Source organism: Protopterus annectens, chromosome 9.part0 (genome assembly GCF_019279795.1).
Source record: "Protopterus annectens isolate FY-2018-M chromosome 9.part0, PAN1.0, whole genome shotgun sequence".
Lineage (NCBI taxonomy): Eukaryota > Metazoa > Chordata > Ceratodontiformes > Protopteridae > Protopterus > Protopterus annectens.
The window spans coordinates 1,002,415,476-1,002,435,202 of record NC_056743.1 but is presented as its reverse complement, the minus strand read 5'-3'; the positions used below and the strand labels follow the sequence as shown (position 1 = coordinate 1,002,435,202).

Below are 19,727 nucleotides of genomic sequence, written 5' to 3'. Positions count from 1 at the left end.
ATGTGCAGGTAAGCTTCCTTTAAGTCCAATGTTGCCAACCAGGCATTTTTGACTAGCATGGGAAGCAGCTGATGAAGAGTTAGCATTTTGAATTTTGGGATTACCAAAAAGGTGTTTAGGATAGACAAGTCCAGGATAGGACACCAGGTATTGTCTTTTCTGGGTACCAAGAAAAGTCTAGAGTAAAACCCTTGTCCCCATTCCTGTTCTGGGACAGGTTGAATAGCCCTGACACTTAGAAGATTGAGTATTGGTGTCATTCAAAGGGGATCCAATGCCTGTCAGCCTGGGATGGCATGCTTGACAAGCCACGATGCTTCGCTAGGGACGGCTTGCACCTATCACCCCTGGGCTTTCGGATATTGGCAAAGGCTCTTGCCACCCCCATAGTGCCTATTTTAGGCAAGGCTCAAAAGACAAACCCACCTCCATAGGTATCACAAGGGATAAGAAACTAAGAGTAATGCTACTCAACGCCAGAAGTCTAAACCTCAAGATGCATGCACTCGAAACTTTCCTTAGCATGGAGAACATCGATATCAGTGCAGTAACAGAAACCTGGCTCAAGGCTCCCGAGAGCACCCCAGGACTACCAGGTTATACCTCATACCATGCTTTTCGGCCCCAAAACTTGGAACGAACCACAAAAGGAGGGGTAGTATCAATATTCGTCAAAGATACCCACACCTCCAGGTTGGTGGCACAGCACGAAGCATCAGAGACTATTCGTGTGCAACTAACCGTGGGTAAAACTGCCTTCCAGTTTATAGCCTGCTACAGACCATCCTTCCAAACCCAGGAACCCCACTCGGCCTTCCTGAGAACACTGGAAAATATGAAGGTCTCCCCAAACACCATTATATTGGGCGACTTCAACTACCCAAACAGACTGGGAGCATTACTCTAGCTCCAACACCCTATCCCAAAGGTTCCTAGAATTTATAAAATCAAATGCTATGGAACAACTTGTTACCACTCCCACAAGAGGGGAAAACATACTGGACCTGATCATCACCAACATGGGGGCTCTATGCTGCAGACCATAAGTGTATCCCTCACTGGTAAGATCAAACCATAAACTAATCTCACAGGATATTCACATCCCGACCCCATCCCCTGCCCAGAAAACCACAGTGAAAAACTTCTCTAAAGCAAATTTCACATTCCTCAAAACCGAGGTGGAATCCTTCAAAGCCCCAGGGCCTGTGGAAAATACAGCCCAGACCGCAGAATCCTTTATAAACGCATTCTATGAACGCCTTCAGGAATGCATGGATCATGCAATCCCAAATAAAACCAAGACCCAGTCCTCCAAAGGCAGGCATCCTGTCTGGTGGACCCCAGGAGGAGGAAGCTACTACATGATAGAGCAAAATCCCAAAAAGGGAAGGCATCTCTGATCAGTATTAGAAAAAACTACGGGCCACTCATAAAATCGTCTAAGGCCAGCTTTGAGAGAAAAATTGCACAGGACACTAAGGATAATCAACAAGGCTTTCTTTAGTTATGTTAGGAACCTGGGTGGGATTCCCAGATATGCTCAGAATTAGTCCAAAATGACAAAAAATACATCGAACCCACAGACATTGCCAACATCCTAGCTAACAGGTTCAGCGCAAACTTCTCCCTCCCCCTCCCCACCAAAAGGGCAAATATCTATCCCAGCAGAGTGCTGCCCCCCTGACATCTCAGATGCTCAGGTAAGAGCCGCCCTCTCCAAAGCAAAAACACAGCATCAATGGGACCAGATGGTGTCCCAGGCTGCGTCCTACATGAACTCCAAGAAGAGCTAAACCCAAACATAAAACTACTGTTCAATCTCAGCCTTACTACAGGATATGTACCCAAAGAGTGGCGTACAGCAACAGTGGTCCCTCTCCACAAAGGTGGTGCCTCAACGGATCCTGGAAACTATCGCCCCATAAGCCTGACTAGCTTGGTCTGCAAAGCTATGGAAAGGATCATCATGGACCTCATAAATAAAGATATTGGGGATCTACAGACACTGGATCCTACCCAGTTCGGCCTTGTTAAGGGCATACCCTGCCTCTTAAACTTGGTCGATTTCTTTGAAACAGTCACCAAGACCATTGACGAGGGGAAGGTGGTCCACACAGCCTACCTGGACCTCGCAAAAGCCTTTGATACAATACCCCACCTGGGCATTATAGATAAGCTCACCAGCTTAAATATAAACCCCTATGTCACTAGATGGGTTGCAAACTGGCTCAAGGACAGAACCCACATGGTTAGAATTGCTGGAGCCATGTCAGACTCCAAACCAGTTACAAGTGGTGTCCCACAAGGCTCAGACCTGGGACCTCTCGTTCAGTTTATATTTCGCGGAGGTACAGGCCAACACGGAAGGACTGTGGCTGACCAAGTTCGCAGATGACTGCAAACTAGGTGCCATAATCGACTCTCCAGCCGACACAAGCATCCTACAAAAGGGCCTCATAGAAACAGACAACTGGTGCCAGAGCCATGGCCTCAAGCTAAACGCCAAAAAGTGTATAGTCATCCCCTTTGGCAAAAACAAAGTGCTCACAAATTATCACATAGGTGGTAATCCATTAAGTACGGAAGTAGTAATTAGGGACCTGGGGACCCAAGTTGATAGCAATCTCTCATTTGAAAACCACGTGGCCAAAGTGGTTAGAAAAACATTTTATATAGCCCACCTAATCATGAAGGGATTCACATCTAGATCAGGGGAGGTCATCGTGCCTCTTTACTCATCCCTCATCAGGCCCATAATTGAGTACATTGTCCCTTTTGGGATGTATCTTACCAGACACCTGCAGCAACTGGAAAGACCCCAAAAGTACCTTACACCAAGAGAATCAAAGAGCTCAAACAGATGCCATATGCTGCCCGGTTAAAGAAACTCCAGCTCTACTCAGTGGCATACCGCCTGCTCAGAGGCGATCTGTGCCTGACGTATAAAGCCATGTCCAACCCGGAATTAATGGACATGCTGCACCTCAGAAAATCCAAATCCCATCGAGCTACGCGCTCAAGAGACTTGAACCTCAGCACTGAAACAAATAGGACATGCTGGAGGGACAGATTCATAACCCAGAGGCTCCCTTCACTCTGGAATAAAATCCCAGTCCAGGTTAGGCACAGTCCCTCTGACTCTCAAGAGGAATCTTGATGAGTGGATGGGAGATCGTAGGTTTACCCCGGGTATCACTTCTGTGTCACTGTTAGGCAGAGGCACAGTACACTAACCTCAAAAAAGGGCACAGCAAAATTCTTTTAAAATGGGTGGCGAAAGCCAAACACACACTGGCTAGGCTTATAAATGCCCTAGGGCAGATAGCCTAGTATGAACCTATGAACCTGATGTTGAGCCTCTGCCCACTGATTTGGGGGTAGGTCTGGCCAACCATTTGGGGTTGGTAACAAGTGGAAGTGGAATCTGCATCCTTGGGAAACTATATTTAGAGAAATCTTCTGGAGGGGAAGCAGAGGGAATGGAGTCCTCTGCAACAGAATCCTCAATGGTAGATCAGGGTAAATCCTGGTCATCAGAAGAAAAGTACAATTCTGTACACTTACCATAAATGTAGATGTTCGAGTATATTCACTGTTGCAGTCATTACACTTGGGTTATCCTGCTGGCAGGCTACCTGCAGTCGGCCTGAATTCCAAAGTCTAGGTCTGGTGTCAGCTGCTGTCGCCTCTTCCCTGACGTCAGTGCGCCAGGGGTATAAAAGATGCAGCAGATGCCATTTTCTTCAGTTTTTCTTGCCCCAGATGTCAGGTGCCCCCAAAAGGGTAGGCTAAAATTATGCCAATAAAACATGCATGCACCAAAATACATTATACCCTCATCTACAAGCAAATACACCACATAGGTTGTTTAGATTAGACAAGTGCAGATAAGTTCCAGCAAAGAAAAGGGGGATGGTGGGTGGGTAACCTGGACTGCAACAGTGAATACACTCGAACATTTGCATTTATGGTAAGTGTACACAACTGTACTGTGTTCTTTGTGTTTCACTGTTGCAGTCATTACACTTGGGTTGAATCCCAAAGCTATGGTTGGGAGGCTGGAGCTAAACAGCATTAGGAGTAGCTATGAGGCCCTGCAGAACTGCTTTGTAAAGGTGTGCACTGAACTCCAGGTAGCAGCCTCTAAAATGTCTGGTTGGTACTCCCCTGAGGAAGGCTGCTGCTCTGGTTGAATGTGGCCTAATGCCCTTAGGCACTGGCTTGCCATGTTGTGAAAAGCAGAAACCAATGCAGTGGCCTATCCACTTTGAAATAGTCTGCTTTGAGATAGCCTTTCCTTGTGATCCTGCAGCATATGCCACTAGTAGTTGCTCTGTCTTTCTGAAAGCTTTGGTTCTGTTCAAGTAGAAGCGTAGTTGTCTGTGTATGTCCAAAGAATGCAGAATTCTCTCCCCCTTATTCTGTGGGTTTGGATAAAAAGTAGGCAGATGAATAGTTTGGTTAAGGGCCACACTGGACACTACCTTAGGCAAAAATGTCGGGTTTGTCCTCAGAGAAACCCTGTCTGGATAAAAAATTATAAAAGGTTCCACAGCCATAAGTGCCTGTAGCTCTGAGACTCGTCTTGCAGAGGTTATTGCTACGAGAGATAAAAACTTTATATCAGCTGTAGCGGCTGGCTCAAAAGGAAGCAGGGTGAGTTTTTCCAAGACATAATTGAGGTTCCATGCAGGTATTGGTGATCTCCTTGGAGGCCATAGGTTTTTGGCTCCTCTGAGGTACTGCCTTAAAGGATGAGAAAAGATTGGTGGCTCTGTATTATAATGAGCCGAAATGGCAGAGGCATGAATTTTAATTGATGAGAAGGGCAGGACTTTGTATAGCATCGCAGTTAAGTATTGCAAAAATCTGAGGAATATTTGGTACAGCTGTGTCAATTCCTTGGGCCTGGTTACAAGCACAGAATCTCTTCCACTTTCCAGCGTAAGATTTTCTGGTACTAGCCCTTCTGGCCTCCAAAATGACATCCATCACAGCTTTAGTGAGAGGTGCATTTTGTATGACTACATTACCCGCCATGCTGCCAGATTTAGGGTTTTTAGTTAGCTGTGCAGGATCGGATTGTTTTGTTGGGACAGTAGATGAGGTATTTGAGGCAAGGTCCAAGCCGGGCATTGAGACAAGTTCCTTAGGATTGGATACCAGTACTGGCGGGGCCAGTCTGGGGCAATCAGCATCATCTTTGGCTTCTCGTCTGACCTTTAGGAGTACCTTGGGGAGGAGAGGCAGTGGAGAAAGGCATATACTGCTAAGCTTTTCCAGCTGAAAGATAGGGCGTCTACTTTCCATGCTTGTCTGTGATAAGTCCTCGTGCAGAATCTCTGTAGCTGGTAGTTGTGAGGAGAGGCAAATAGATCTATATCCGGGCATCCCCATTTCCTTGTTATCATGCTGAAGACTTGTGGATTCAATTTCCACTCGTGGGGATCCATGAGGTTTCTGCTTAGTTCGTCTGCCAGAGTATTTATCTTTCCTGGCAGGAATTGTGCCTGCAGATGTACTTGGTAAGTCAATGTTGTGTCCCACAAAGTCATGGCTAGTCTACAAAGGGGGTAAGAATGAGTGCCTCCCTGCTTGTTTATATACCACATGACTGTGGTGTTGTCTATCAGTAGTTGTCCCAGATGAAGTAGGTCCTTGAAGGCTGTCAGGGCATTCTGAACAGCTAGCATCTCTTTTTGATTGATATGTAGATGCATTTGGTTTCCGGACCATGTGCCTTGAATACATCTTCCTGCCATGTGGGCCCCCCAGGCATAATCTGATGCATCCGTTGTTAATGTCTGCCTGGCTGGGGGTAAAGTGAATGGCTGTCCCTTGTTCTGGTGACAAGCCTTCGCCCACCATCGAAAATCCTGTTACAGGCAGGGAATGAGGGTAATTATTGTTTCCAGGCTGTGGCAATGTTGAGTCCAAACACTTTTTAGGTACCATTGAAGTTTCCTTATATGCAGTCTCGCATATGGAATTAGTAGAATGCAGGATGCCATAAAGCCCAAAGCCTGCAGAATTTTTCTTGCAGATAACTGGGCCTTTGTTGCCAACAGGTTGAAATAGGTAGTCAGTTGCTTTTGTTTGTCTGGCATGAGATAAGCCATCTGGGCAGTTGTATTTAAGCTTGCACCCAAGAATATTATCTCTTGAGAGGGTACTAGTTTTGATTTCTTTTCGTTGACTGTGTACCCTAGGCCTGTTAGAAATCTCTTTACAAACGCCAGATGCTGTAGTAGAATGTCCTTGTTCTCTGCTTGAATGAGGCAGTCGTCCAAGTAAGGATATATTTGTATTCCTCTGTCTGCAGAATGCGATTACTGGTGACAGGCACTTTGTGAAGACCCTGGGTGCAGTAGATAAGCCAAAGGGCAGTGCAGAGAATTGGTAATGCATTGAGCCAGCTTTGAATCGGAGGTATCTTCTGCATGTTTGTCTGATTGGGACATGCAGGTATGACTCTTTTAGGTCTAGTCGCAAGCCAAGCCTTCTTGCCCAGCATGGGCAGAAGTTGCTGTAGTCTCAACATTTTGAATTTTGGTATATCCAGATATGTGTTTAGAATAGATAGGTCCAGTATTGGTCTCCAGGTCTTGTCCTTTCTTGGTACTAAGAACAGTCTTGAATAAAATCCTCGTCCCTGCTCTTGCTCTGGTACTTGTTGAATGGCCCTCATGTCCATGAGGGATGAGACTTGCTTTTGTGCCTTTGCCCAATGATGTTTTGGCAGGTTTGGGCAACCGTTTGTCCTTGGCAGGGTATGGAAGTGAAATTTGTAGCCTCGCGACACTGTCTAGGACCCATTTGTCCTGTGTTATAATGTGGCAATTTTAAGAAAAAAGTGCTAGTTTTTGCCCTGAAGGTGCTGCCAGAAGATAAGTGTTTGGTGCAGGCAGGGAGAAGTCATTAGCACTGATTCCTGTAAGACTTTGATTTGTCTTCTCCACTTTTGGAGGTAGAAGCACCCCATTGTTTAGACCTGTACGAACCTTGGGGCTGGGATCTGCCTCTTGGGTATCTCTATCTGCCCCTTTGTGGTCTGTCTGACACTGGAAAGGACCAATTCTTTGTTAGCCAGTTTCTGCTAAATCTTGGAGGTTGTACCTATAAGAAATCTTTAACTGTTTGCATTGGTTTAGCGTTGTCCTCCATTTTCTTTAACACCAAACAAGGTACCATGCTGTAAAGGAGCATCTAATAATTTTGCTTTGACATGATCAGGCAGATTTTGTTCCTTTAACCAAGCATGCCTCCTGATGACAGAACCCGTAACAGCGGCCCTGCAGGAGGCCTCCAAAGAATCAAAACCACACTGCAAAGTATGCTTTCCAACTTGTTCAGCCACATGCAATAAATCATGCATTCCTTTGTTTTCTGCGCATTCAGAATTTATCAACATTTTCTGTTTAAGCAGTGACATAATATATTGCTATTTGAGCATATGAAACTGACAATTTAAAGCCCCTATAGCCAAGGTAGCAGAAGTGTAAATCTTTTTTCCCCATATGTCCAATGCCCTAGAGTCCCTGTCAGAGGGGGTAGGGTTTTTTGCAGTGGAAGCCTTGACCCCTTTGGGACCCTGAGAGATAGTTTCTGGGTCAGCAGCAGGGTTTTTGAAAAGGAATTTATGAGAGGCAGGAACCCTATAGTACCTGTCCGGCTTAACAGGAGCTGGAGGTAAAAAGTCAGGGGTCAGACTGGACTCTGAAAACACATCTACAATGTCTAACACAGGTGGAATAGCTAAGGGCCTGTGTTGTGGTAGTAAAAGGAAGTCTCTGAGCCTTTTCTTAGATTCTGAAAAATTTTGGCTCTCCCAGTGGAAATGCTCCCTCAAGGTATGCAATGTTTCCCCAAAAGAGTAATCCTCAGGTGGAGAGGCTGAAGGGATAGATTCTTCAGCATCAGAATCCTTATAGGGAGGAAGAGAGTATTCCTGATCAGAAGAGGAATCAGATGAAATGGAAACCTGATCTGAAGAAGCATATTGTGTCTCTTGCCTAGGCCTTTTATCTGGAGGGGGATGGGAACCCCTGATCAAAGTAATTAGGTCTTGGGCCATTTTGAGCATCTGTTTTTTGGGCATGGAGGCCTGTCCATGAGGCTGTTGTACTTTTTTCTTTGTCTTTAAAGGTGCTTTAGTCTTTGCCTTTGAAGATGAAGTCGTTTTAATGTACAATTGAGCAGGTCTGAAAACACCTTCAGAAGCAGATGCCTGCTCAGCGGCTTTGGACCCGTTTGGGGGAATAGTCTCCCAACGCCCAATACCTTGAACTTCCAGCGGCCTAGTCGACTCCATGTGGGTGTCGGTAGCAGCCTGCAGATCTAAAATAGCGGGCATCAGGGGCTGCAAAGGCGCCTAACTGACAACCGGCGACTGGCTTAAAAGAAGCCTCGTCGTCGGTTTTGGACCTCGGATGCCGGTCTTTCTTTTTCTTTGCGTTTCTTGTGAATTCCGGTAGTCGGAAGGCTATCTGACGGCATTGTATAATTAAATCTTCTGCCAAAATAGTGAAATGCAAAATCGTACCGACGCTTAATAGTGCTTTGATTAAATCTAGCACAAAACCGACAACTAGCAACTTCGTGGTCAGGGCCTAGGCAAGGAATACAGTAAGAATGAAAGTCCTTATGAGGTATTTGCTTCCCACAAGAAATACAATTATTAACTTTTTCTGACATTGGTCTGGAGCAAGAAAAAAGTTTCCCAAACGGGGTACTTAGCTTTAAATGAAGACTTCGGATCTGAAATTCGAACACGAATATATCAGGAGTCGGCCGACTGGCACTTGCTAACTGCTTATGCTTCGGGCACCGCGCGGCAAGAAAGACTGAAAAAAATGGTGGCGGCTGCATCTTTTATACCCCTGGCGCACTGACGTCAGGGAAGAGGCGACAGCAACCAATGCTGGACCTAGAATTTGGACTTCAGGCAGACTGCGGGTAGCCCACCAGCAGGATAACCCAAGTGTAATGACCGCAACAGTGAAACACGAAGAACATCAGAAATTTCAGAATCCTGATCCGAAAAATCAGAAGGAAAATAAGAAGGAAAAGCAATTCTAGGTCTCAGAGGGAGAAGGGTGGCTTCACTTGATTAGAGTAATAAGGTCTTCAGCCATTCTTATTTGTTTTTTAGGCATAGGGGCCTGACCATGCGGTCTGGGCATCTGTTTTCTAGGCGTGGATCGAGTTTTAGGCCTTGAAGAAGAAGATGGCGTCAGTTTGATATGCAAGTCAGTAAACCTGAACACACCCTCAGAAGCTGGTGCCTGCACAACGTCTCCGGACCCATCCAAGGTAGAGACATCCGCAGGTTCCATAGTCGAAGCATCTCGTGGCATACCGGACTCCGAATGGGTCTCAGTAGAGGCCTGCGAATCTGAAGTAGTGGGTATCAGGGGCTGAGAAAGCGCCAGAGTACCGGCGAACTGGCGACTAGCTTAATTGAAGCATCATCGGCAGCTTTGGACCTATGCGTTTTTTTTCTTTACGTTTTTTCGGAATGTCAGTAGACAGATGGCTTACCGAAGCCATTTCTGGATAATTTAACAGAGTACCAAAATAGTTAGATACAAACAGTACGAGGATTGAATAAGGCACAAAACCGACAGCGAGGGACGCCGAGGTCTGGGCCTAAGCAAGGAATGCAGTACGAATGAAAATCTTTATGAGGTATTTGCTTTCCACAAGAAATACAATTAACTTTTACTGACATTGGTTTAGAGCAAGAAAAAGGATCCCCAATGGGGTACTTAGCTTTTTCGCAAACTTCAGATCTGAAACTCGAAAAACGAAAATTTCACAAGTCAGCTGACCGGCACTTGCGAAAGTACAGTTGTGTACACTTACCATAAATGTAGATGTATTCACTGTTGCAGTCATTACATTTGGGTAATCTGCTGGCAGGCTGCCCTCAGTCGGCCTGGTTAAAGTCTTGGGTCCTGCGTCGGTTGCTGTCTCTTCTTCCATGACGTCAGGATTATAAAACATGCAGCCAACGCATTACATCAGTTTTTCTTGCCCCAGATGTCAGGTGCCTCCTAAAGGGGAGCAAAATAAAATTAAAAACAAAAATATACCTGCAACCAAACGCAAGTACACCTAAAAGGCTTTTAAGCAAAGTAAAAGAAAGCAGAGGTATAGTAAGAGAAACACAGGGGGCTGAAGGGAGAGTAACCAGGACTGCAACAGTGAATACACTCCAACATCTACATTTACGGTAAGTGCACACAACTATAATATGTTCTTAGTGTTTCACTGCTGCAGTCATTACATTTGGGTAGATTCCCAAAGCTATGGTTGGGAGGATGGATTTATATAGCATTAGGACCAGCTATAAGGCCCTGCAAGACAGCAGTGGCAAAGCCAGCTCTGGATTTAGAGAAAATTGGTAAATGATAATGCTTGGTGAACTGAACTCCAGGTAGCCAGCTTCTAAAATATCCCTGGTAGGAACACCTCTGAGAAAGGCTGCAGAAGTAGATGCAACCCTGGTGGAATGAGATCTGATCCCCTGGGGGATAGATTTTCCATGGTGCTTACAGCAGAAATGAATACAATGGCTTATCCATTTAGAAATGGTTTGTTCTGAAATAGCCTTTCCCTCTGCCCCTTCAGCAAATGCTACCAGCAGTTGTTCAGATTTTCTTCGAGGTTTAGCCCTGTCCAAGAAGAATCTAAGTTGCCTGTGCACATCCAATGAATGCAGAATCCATTCCCCTTTGTTCTGTGGATTGGGAAAGAAAGTTGGCAAATTAATGGACTGATTAAGAGTCGCACTGGATACCACCTTGGGCATGAAGGATGGACTGGTCCTGAGTGACACCATGTCCGCATGAAAGATGAAAGGTTTCACTGCCATAAGGGCCTGTAACTCAGAAATCCTTCTAGCTGAAGTGATCGCTAGAAGGAAGGCTGTTTTCCAAGAAAGACATTTTAAGTCTGCAGTAGCAGCTGGCTTGAAAGGAGGTACAGTGAGTTTCTCCAATACAAACCTAAGGTCCCAGGCAGGGGTTGGTGCTCTCCTGGGTGGTCTCGAGTTTTTAGCCCCTCTGAGGTACTGCTTGAGCAGAGGATGAGAGAAGAGCGGAGGTTCTGTGTTACAATGAGCTGAAACGGATGAGGTGTGGATTTTGATGGAGGAAAAAAAGAGAGGCCTTTGTGAAGCATCTCAGTTAAGTATTGTAAAATCTGAGGTAAATTGGGAGCTGCTGTGCTCATCCCTTGAGACTGATTCCAAGCACAGAATCTTTTCCATTTGTCAGCATAAGATTTTCTAGCCTCCAAGATGACATCCATCACAGGTTTGCTGAGGGATGCTAAGGGTTAATTTAAGTGATTAGCCAAGCTGCAAGGTTTAATATTGGGAGCTGAGGGTGCAGAATTTGGTTCGCCTGCTGAGAGAATAAGGAAGGTGTCTGAGGCAGGTGCTATGGAGAAATTTATGACACACTGTGCAGGAGTGGTTACCAGTGTTGGCGTGGCCAGTCTGGAGCAATCAGAATCATTCTTGGTTTGTCCTGTTTGACTTTTAGCAGGAATTTGGAGAGCAGAGGCAGAAAGGCATAGACTGATAGGTTTTTGTCCAGCTGAATGACAGAGCATCCACTTTCCAGGCTTTTTTGTGAGGAGTCCCTGTGCAAAATTTGACCAAATGGAAGTTGTGGGGTGAGGCAAATGGATCTATGCTGGGCTCCCCCATTTGCTTGTGAACATGTTGAAAATCCGTGGTTCCAGTTTCCACTCATGTGGGTCCATGAGATTTATGCTTAATCCGTCTGCCAGTGTATTCAATTTCCTGGCAGGAATTGAGCTTGTAGTTGCACTTGGTAGCTCAAGGCAGTGTTCCACAATGCCATGGCTAGTCTGCAGAGGGGGTAGGAATGTGTACCCCCCCATAACCGTGGTGTTGTCTGTCTTTACCAGTGGTTGTCTTGGATGAATGAAGTCCTTGAAGGCTGTCAGAGCATTCTCTACAGTTAACATTTCTTTTTGATTGATATGTAGGTGCATTTGATTTGGGTTCCATTTGCCCTGAAAGCACTTCCCTGCCAGGTGAGCCCCCCCATGCATAGTTTGATGCGTCTGTAGTTAGGGTTTGGGCAGCATGGGGTAGTGTGAATGGCAGTAACTTGTTTTGGTAGCAGGCCTCTGCCCACCATAGAAACTCCAGGCTTAGGCAAGGTATGATAGGAATCATTCTTTCCAGGCTGCGACAATGTTGACTCCATAGACCTTTTAAGTACCACTGAAGTTTCCTCATATACAGTCTTGCATATGGAATTAGAAGAATGCAGGAGGCCATGAACCCCAAGACTTGCAGTATTTGTCCTGCAGATAGCAGGGTTTTTGTGGCCACTTGTTTGAATTAAGTAACCAAATCAATTTGCTTTTCTGGTATGAGGAAAGCCATCTGGGCAGTTGTATTCAAGCTTGCACCCAGGAATGTAATCTGTTGTGAGGGTACTAGTTGTGATTTCTTTTCGTTTATGGTGTACCCTAGACAAGTTAGAACCCTTTTTACAAACATCAGATGGTTTGCAAGTATGGCCTGGTTTTCTGCCTGAATTAGACAATCGCCCAGGTATGGATATATTTGAATATTTGTCGGCAAAATGCAATTACTGGAGCCAGGCACTTTGGCTTGTCTACTGCTCCCAGGGTATTCACAAAGGGCAGTGCAGACAACTGATAACGCAAACAGCCTGCTTTGAAGTGTAGGGATTTTCTGCAAGATTCCCTGATTGGGATATACAGGTAAGCTTCTTTTAAATCTAGAGTTGCCAACCACGCATCTTTGCCTAGCATAGGAAGTAACTGGTGAAGAGTCAGCATCTTGAATTTTTGAATATCCAGAAAGGTGTTTAGAGTAGACAGGTCCAAAATTGGACGCCAAGATTTGTCTTTTCTGGGTACCAGGAAAAGCCTGGAATAGAAACCTTGTCCCTTTTCCTTCTCGGGTACCGGTTGAATAGCCCCCCTGATTAAGAGGGAAAGTACTTGTTTCTGAGCCTCTGCCCACTGATTTGGGGGCAGGTCTGGCCACCCGTTTGGTGTTGGCAACGTGTGGAAATGAAATCTGTATCCCTGGGACACTATATTTAAAACCCATTTGTCCTGGGTTATGAGTTCCCAGTCTTTTGCATGAAGAGCAATCTTTTCCCCCCAAAGGGGCGACTGAAAGGTACGTCCTTGGCAATTTTAAAGGGAAGTCATTGAGACTGTTTACCACAGGGGGTGTCTTATTTCCAGATTTGGAAGTGGATGCCCCCCCCCATTGCTTAGTTCTGAGAGTCCCTTGGGACTGAAACCTGGTGCTTTTGGTGTGTCTGGGTTTGGTTTGAGAGGATCTGGAAGGTGCTGGAAAAGACCAATTCTTAGTAGGCCGGTGCCTAGTAAATCCTGGAGGTTGCACTTGTAAGAAATCCTTTACAGTTTGCATAGATTTAGCTTTATTGTCCATATTTTTTTTTAGAACTTCTTCAGCCTTATTGCCAAACAGGAGGTCCTGATTTAAAGGAGCATCCAACAATTTTGCTTTAACATGATCAGGCAGACATTGCTCCTTAAGCCAAGCATGCCTTCTAAGCACAGACCCAGTAACCGCAGCCCTGCAAGAGGCCTCTAAAAAATCAAAACCACATTGCAAAATATGTTTCCCAACTTGTTCAGCAGAATGCAATAAATCCTGTAAATCTTTATTTTTCACACAGTCAGAAATCATCATTTTCTGTTTAGGCAGCCCCATAATATGCTGTTGATATTTTAGCATACGAAATTGGCAGTTTAAAGCCCTGATTGCCAAGATTGCAGAAGTATAAATATTTTTACCCCATCTATCCAGCGCCCTGGAGTCTCTATCAGAAGGGGTATGATTTTTAGCAGTAGAAGCCTTAATGCCCTTGGGCCCCTGAGAAATGGTTTCTGGATCCGCAACAGGATTTTTGAAAAGGAACTTGTGGGACTCAGGAACCCTGTAGTATCTGTCGGGTTTACTAGGAGCCGGAGGCAGGGAATCAGGAGCCATACTGGATTCTGAAAACACATCAACAATGTCTAGTACAGGAGGTATAGCCAAAGGCCTATGCTGAGGTAGAAGGAAATCCCTAAGCCTCTTTTTAGATTCAGAAAATTCCCGACTTTCCCAGTGGAAATGCTCTCTTAAGGTATGTAAAATTTCCCCAACAGAAAAATCCTCAAGGGGGGAAGCAGAGAGAATGGAATCCTCTGCATCAGAATCCTCATAAGTAGGCATGGACAAATCCAGGTCATAGTAAGAAAGTACAGTTGTGTACACTTACCATAAATGTAGATGTTCAAGTGTATTCACTGTTGCAGTCATTACATTTGGGTAATCTGCTGGCAGGCTGCCCTCAGTCGGCCTGAATAACAAAGTCTTGGGTCCTGCATTGGTTGCGGTCTCCTCTTCCATGACATGAGGTCATCAGGGGTATAAAACATGCAGCCGATGCCATTTTAATCAGTTTTTCTTGCCCCAGATTGTCAGGTGTCCCCCAAATGGGGAGCGCAAAAAATATATATATATTACGCATGTAATTTAGAACACAAACAATTTACCTCCAACTAAAAGCAAATACACCAAAAAGGCTTTTGAACATAGTGAAGGAAAGAGGAGGTATAATAAGAGAGAAGAAACAGGGCTGGCGGGTGGATAACCCGGACTGCAACAGTGAATACACTCAAACATCTACATTTATGGTAAGTGTACACAACTGTACTATGTTCTTCGTGTTTCACTGCTGCAGTCATTACATTTGGGTAGAATCCCAAAGCTATGGATGGGAGGATGGAATTATACACCATTAAGAGCAGCTATAAGGCCTTGCAGGACAGCAGTGGCAAAGCCTGCCCTGGATTTAGAAAAGAGAGGAAAATGGTAATGTTTTGGGAACGTATGAACTGAGCTCCAAGTAGCAGCTTCTAGAATGTCTCTGGTAGGAACCCCTCTGAGAAAAGCTGCAATAGTAGATGCAGCCCTGGTGGAATGGGATCAGATCCCCTTGGGGACAGGTTTACCATGGTGCATGTAGGAGAAACGAATACAATGGGTTATCCATTTTGAAATGGTCTGCTTTGAGATAGCCTTCCCCTCCGCCCCTGCAGCAAATTCCACCAGTAGTTGCTCAGACTTTCTTAGAGATTTTGTCCTGTTTAAGTAGAATCTTAGTTGTCTGTGTACATCCAATGAATGCAGAATCCGCTCCCCTCTGTTCTGCGGATTTGGGAAAAAAGTTGGCAGATGAATGTTCTGGTTAAGAGCCACACTGGATAGCACCTTAGGCATAAAAGGATTGGTCCTAAGGGCCACCCTGTCCGGATAAAAAATAATGAAAGGCTCCACAGCCATGAGAGCCTGTAGTTCTGAAATCCTTCTAGCTGAAGTGACTGCTAAAAGAAAGGCTGTCTTCCAAGAAATAAATTTTATGTCTGCAGTAGCAGCTGGTTCAAAAGGAGGTAGGGAGAGTTTTTCCAGCACAAAATTGAGGTCCCATGCAGGAGTCGGTGCTCTCCTGGGAGGTCTCAAATTTTTGGCCCCTCTGAGGTACTGCTTTAGCAGGGAATGAGAAGAGAGGAGGCTCTGTGTTGTAATGAGCCGAGATGGCAGAGGCATGGATTTCTATAGAAGAAAAAGATAGGCCCTTGTGAAGCATCTCAGTTAAATATTGCAGAATCTGAGGAATATTGGGCATTGCTGTGTTTATTCCTTGTGCTTGGTTTCAGGCACATAATCTCTACCATTTATCAGCATAAGATTTTCTAGTACTAGGTCTTCTAGCCTCCAAAATGACATCCATCACAGGTTTCCTGAGAGATGTGATTGGTGAAATTAATTGATTAGCCATGCTGCAAGATTCAGATTTAGGAGCTGAGTGTGCAGAATCTGACAGTTCTGCTGAGACAATAAATGAGGCGTCTGAGGCAAGTACCATGGAGGAAGGTGCAACATACTCCTTAGAAGCGGGTACCAGTGTTGGTGAGGCCAGTCTGGAGCAATCAGAATCATTTTTGTTTTTTCCTGTCTGACTTTTAGTAAAACCTTGGAGAGCAGAGGCAGAGGGGGAAAGGCACAGACTGATAGGTTTTTCCAGCTGAAGGATAGAGCATCCACTTTCCAAGTTTTTTTGTGATGAATTCTTGTGCAGAATTTAAGTGATAGTTTTGGGGAGAGGCAAAAATATTTATGTCTGGGCTCCCCCATTTTCGTGTCAACATGCTGAAGATTTGTGGATCCAGTTTCCATTTGTGTGGGTCCATAAGATTTCTGCTTAGGTCGTCTGCCAGAGTATTTTGCTTTCCTGGCAGGAATTGTGCTTGTAGATGTATTTGGTAAGTCAAGGCTGCGTTCCACAAGGTCATAGCTAATCTGCAAAGAGGGTAGGAGTGGGTACCCCCCAGCTTGTTTATGTACCACATATATCTGTGGTGTTGTCAGTCTTTATCAGTAGTTGTCCTGGATGAAGGAAGTCCTTGAAGGCTGTCGGAGCATTCTGTACAGCTAGCATTTATTTCTGGTTGATATGTAGGTGCATTTGATTTGGGCTCCATTCACCCTGAATGCATCTTCCTGCCAAATGGGCCCCTCAAGCATAGACTGATGTGTCTGTAGTCAGGGTTTGGGTGGCAGGGGGTAGAATGAATGACAGTCCCTTGTTTTAGTGACAGGCCTCTGCCCACCAAAGGAACTCCTGTTGCAGGCAAGGAATGAGAGGAATCATTGTTTTCAGGCTGTGATAATGTTGACTCCATAAGCTTTTTAGGCACCATTGAAGTTTCCTCATATGCAGTCTTGCATATGGAATTAGTAGAATGCAGGATGCCATGAACCCCAAAGCCTGCAGAATTTCTCTTGCAGATAGCTGGGTTTTTGTGGCCACTTGTTTGAACTATGTTATCAACTGAATTTGTTTGTCTGGCATGAGGTAAGCCATCTGGGCAGTTGTATTCAAGCTTGCACCCAAAAATGTAATTATTTGAGGGTACCAGTTGTGATTTATTTTCGTTTATGGTGTACCCTAGGCATGTTAGAAGCCTTTTTACAAATGCCAGATGTTGTAGAAGAGTGTCCTTGCCCTCTGCCTGAATTAGACGATCATCCAGATAAGGATAAATTTGAATGTTTCGTTGTCTGCAAAATGCGATCACTGGTGCCAGGCACTTTGTGAAAACCCTGGGCGCAGTAGATAAGCCAAAGGGCAGTGCAGAGAACTAGTAATGCAAATAGCCTGCTTTGAAGTGGAGGTATCTTCTGCAAGATTCCCTGATTGGGATATGCAGGTAAGCCTCTTTTAAGTCTAGCGTTACCAACAAGGCATTCTTGCCTAGCATAGGCAGTAGCTGTTGCAGTGTCAGCATTTTGAATTTTGGAATGTCCAGGAAAGTATTTAGAATGGATAAGTTCAGAATTGGTCGCCATGATTTGTCTTTTCTGGGTACCAGGAAAAGTCTTGAATAAAAACCTTGTCCTTTTTCTTTTCTGGTACTGATTGAATAGCCCCCATATCCATGAGGGACATGACTTGTTTCTGGGCCTCTGCCCAATGATTTGGAGGCAGACCTGGCCATCCGTTTGGAAATGGCAATGTGTGGAAATTAAATCTGTATCCCTGGGATACTATATTTAAGACCCACTTGTCCTGGGAAATTAGATGCCAATTTTGAGCATGAAGTGCTAGTTTTCCCCCCAAAGGGGCTGGCAAAAGTTAAGTGCTTGGAAATGGCAGAGGAAAGTCATTGAGACTGTTTACCATAGGGTGGTGCTTTGCTACTTCCTGATTTGGAGGTGGAGGCACCCCTTTGTTTTGTCCTGTAAGATCCTTGTGACAGGAATATGGAGCCTTTGGAGTGTCTGGGTTTGACCTGAGTGGCTCTGTTGGGTACTGGAAAGGACCAGTTCTTAGTAGGCCAGTGCCTATTGAACCTGGGTAGCTGCACTTGCAAGAAATCTTTTACAGTTTGCATAGATTTAGCTTTGTCTTCTCTCATTTTCAAAACAACTTCTGCCTTATTACCAGACAGACTGTCCTGCTGTAAAGGAACATCAAACAATTTAGCTTTAACATGATCAGACAGATTTTGCTCCTTGAGCCAAGCATGCCTTCTTATCACAGATCCGGTTACGGCGGCCCTGTAAGCGGCCTCCAAGGAATCAAAACCACACTGCAAAGTATACTTTCCAACTTGTTCAGCTGAATGCAATAAATCCTTTAACTCTATTTTCCACACAATCAGAAATCAACATCATTTTCTGTTTCAGTAATACCATGACATGCTGTTGATATTTAAGCATTATGAAATTGACAGTTTAAAGCCCTGACTGCCAGGGTTGCAGACGTATAAACCTTCTTACCCCATCAATCCAGCGCCCTGGAGTCTCTATCAGAAGGGGGAGGATTTTTAGCAGTAGAAGCCTTACCACCCTTGGGACCCTGAGAAATTGTTTCAGGGTCAGCAGCAGGAATTTTGAAAAGAAACTTGTGGGAGTCAGGAACCCTGCAATATCTGTCTGGCTTACTAGGAGCCGGAGGCAGGGAATCAGGAGCCATGTTGGATTCTGAGAAAACATCATCAACAATGTCTAAAACAGGAGGTATAGCCAAGGGCCTACGCTGAGGAAGAAGAAAATCCCTAAGCCTCTTTTTGGATTCTGAAAAATCCTAACTCCCCCAATGAAAATGTTCCCTTAATGTATGCAAAGTCTCTCCAAAAGAAAAATCCTCAGGAAGAGAAGCAGAAGGGATGGATTCTTCTGCATCAGAGTCCTCATAAGAGGGAACAGAAAAATCCTGATCAGAAGAGGAATCAAAATAAATGGAAACCTGATCTGAAGATTCATAATCAGTGCCTTGCCTAGGCTTCTTAGCAGGAGGGAGTTGGGAACCCCTCTGATCAAGGTAATTAAATCCTCAGCCATTTTGATCATTTGTTTTTTAGGCATAGAGGCCTGAGCATGTGTCTCATGCGTCGGTTTTTTAGACATAGAAGTTGGTTTTGACCTTGTTTTTGATGATGGTGTCTGTTTAATATACAAATCTTTAGGCCTGAAAACACCCTCAGAAGCCAGTGCCTGCTCAGTGGCTCCGGAATCATCCAAGGGAGAGACATCGGCGGGTTCAATATTTGAAGAATCTTGCGGCATACCGGACTCCGAATGGGTCTCGGTAGAGGCCTGCGACTCAAAAGTAGCAGGCATCAGGGGCTGCGAAAGCGCCTCACTGAGTACCGGCGAACCGGCGATTGGCTTAGGAGAAGCTTCTTCAGTTTTGGACCTCGGTCTGTCTCTGTCTTTTTCTTTGCGTTTTTTGTGAATTCCGGTAGTCGGATTACTAACAGACGACATTTCAGGATAGTTAAATCTTGAACCAAAGTATTCAGAAGCAAAAATATACAGACACTTAATAGTGTGTTGGTTAAATTTAGCACAAAACCAACAGCAAAGGACGTTGTGGTCAGGGCCTAGGCAAGGAATACAGTACAAATGAAAATCCTTATGAGGTATTTGCTTCCCACAAGTAATACAATTATTAACTTTTACTGACATCAGTAAGGAGCAAGAAAAAGTTTCCCCAACGGGGTACTTAGCTTTAGTTTGAAGACTTCGGTTCTGAAACTCGAGAACGAAAATTTCAGAAGTCGGCCGACTGGCACTTGCGAACTGATTCTGCTTCGGGCACCGCATGGCAAGAACGATGGAT

At 44.9% G+C, this 19,727-nt stretch overlaps 1 protein-coding gene across 1 annotated transcript in view; it reads right to left on the bottom strand.

Moving 5' to 3' along the window:
- Positions 1-19,727, bottom strand: part of KMT2D (lysine methyltransferase 2D) — a 3,358,270-nt gene that overhangs the window by 2,293,766 nt on the left and 1,044,777 nt on the right. The gene's annotated exons all lie outside the window — the stretch shown is intronic.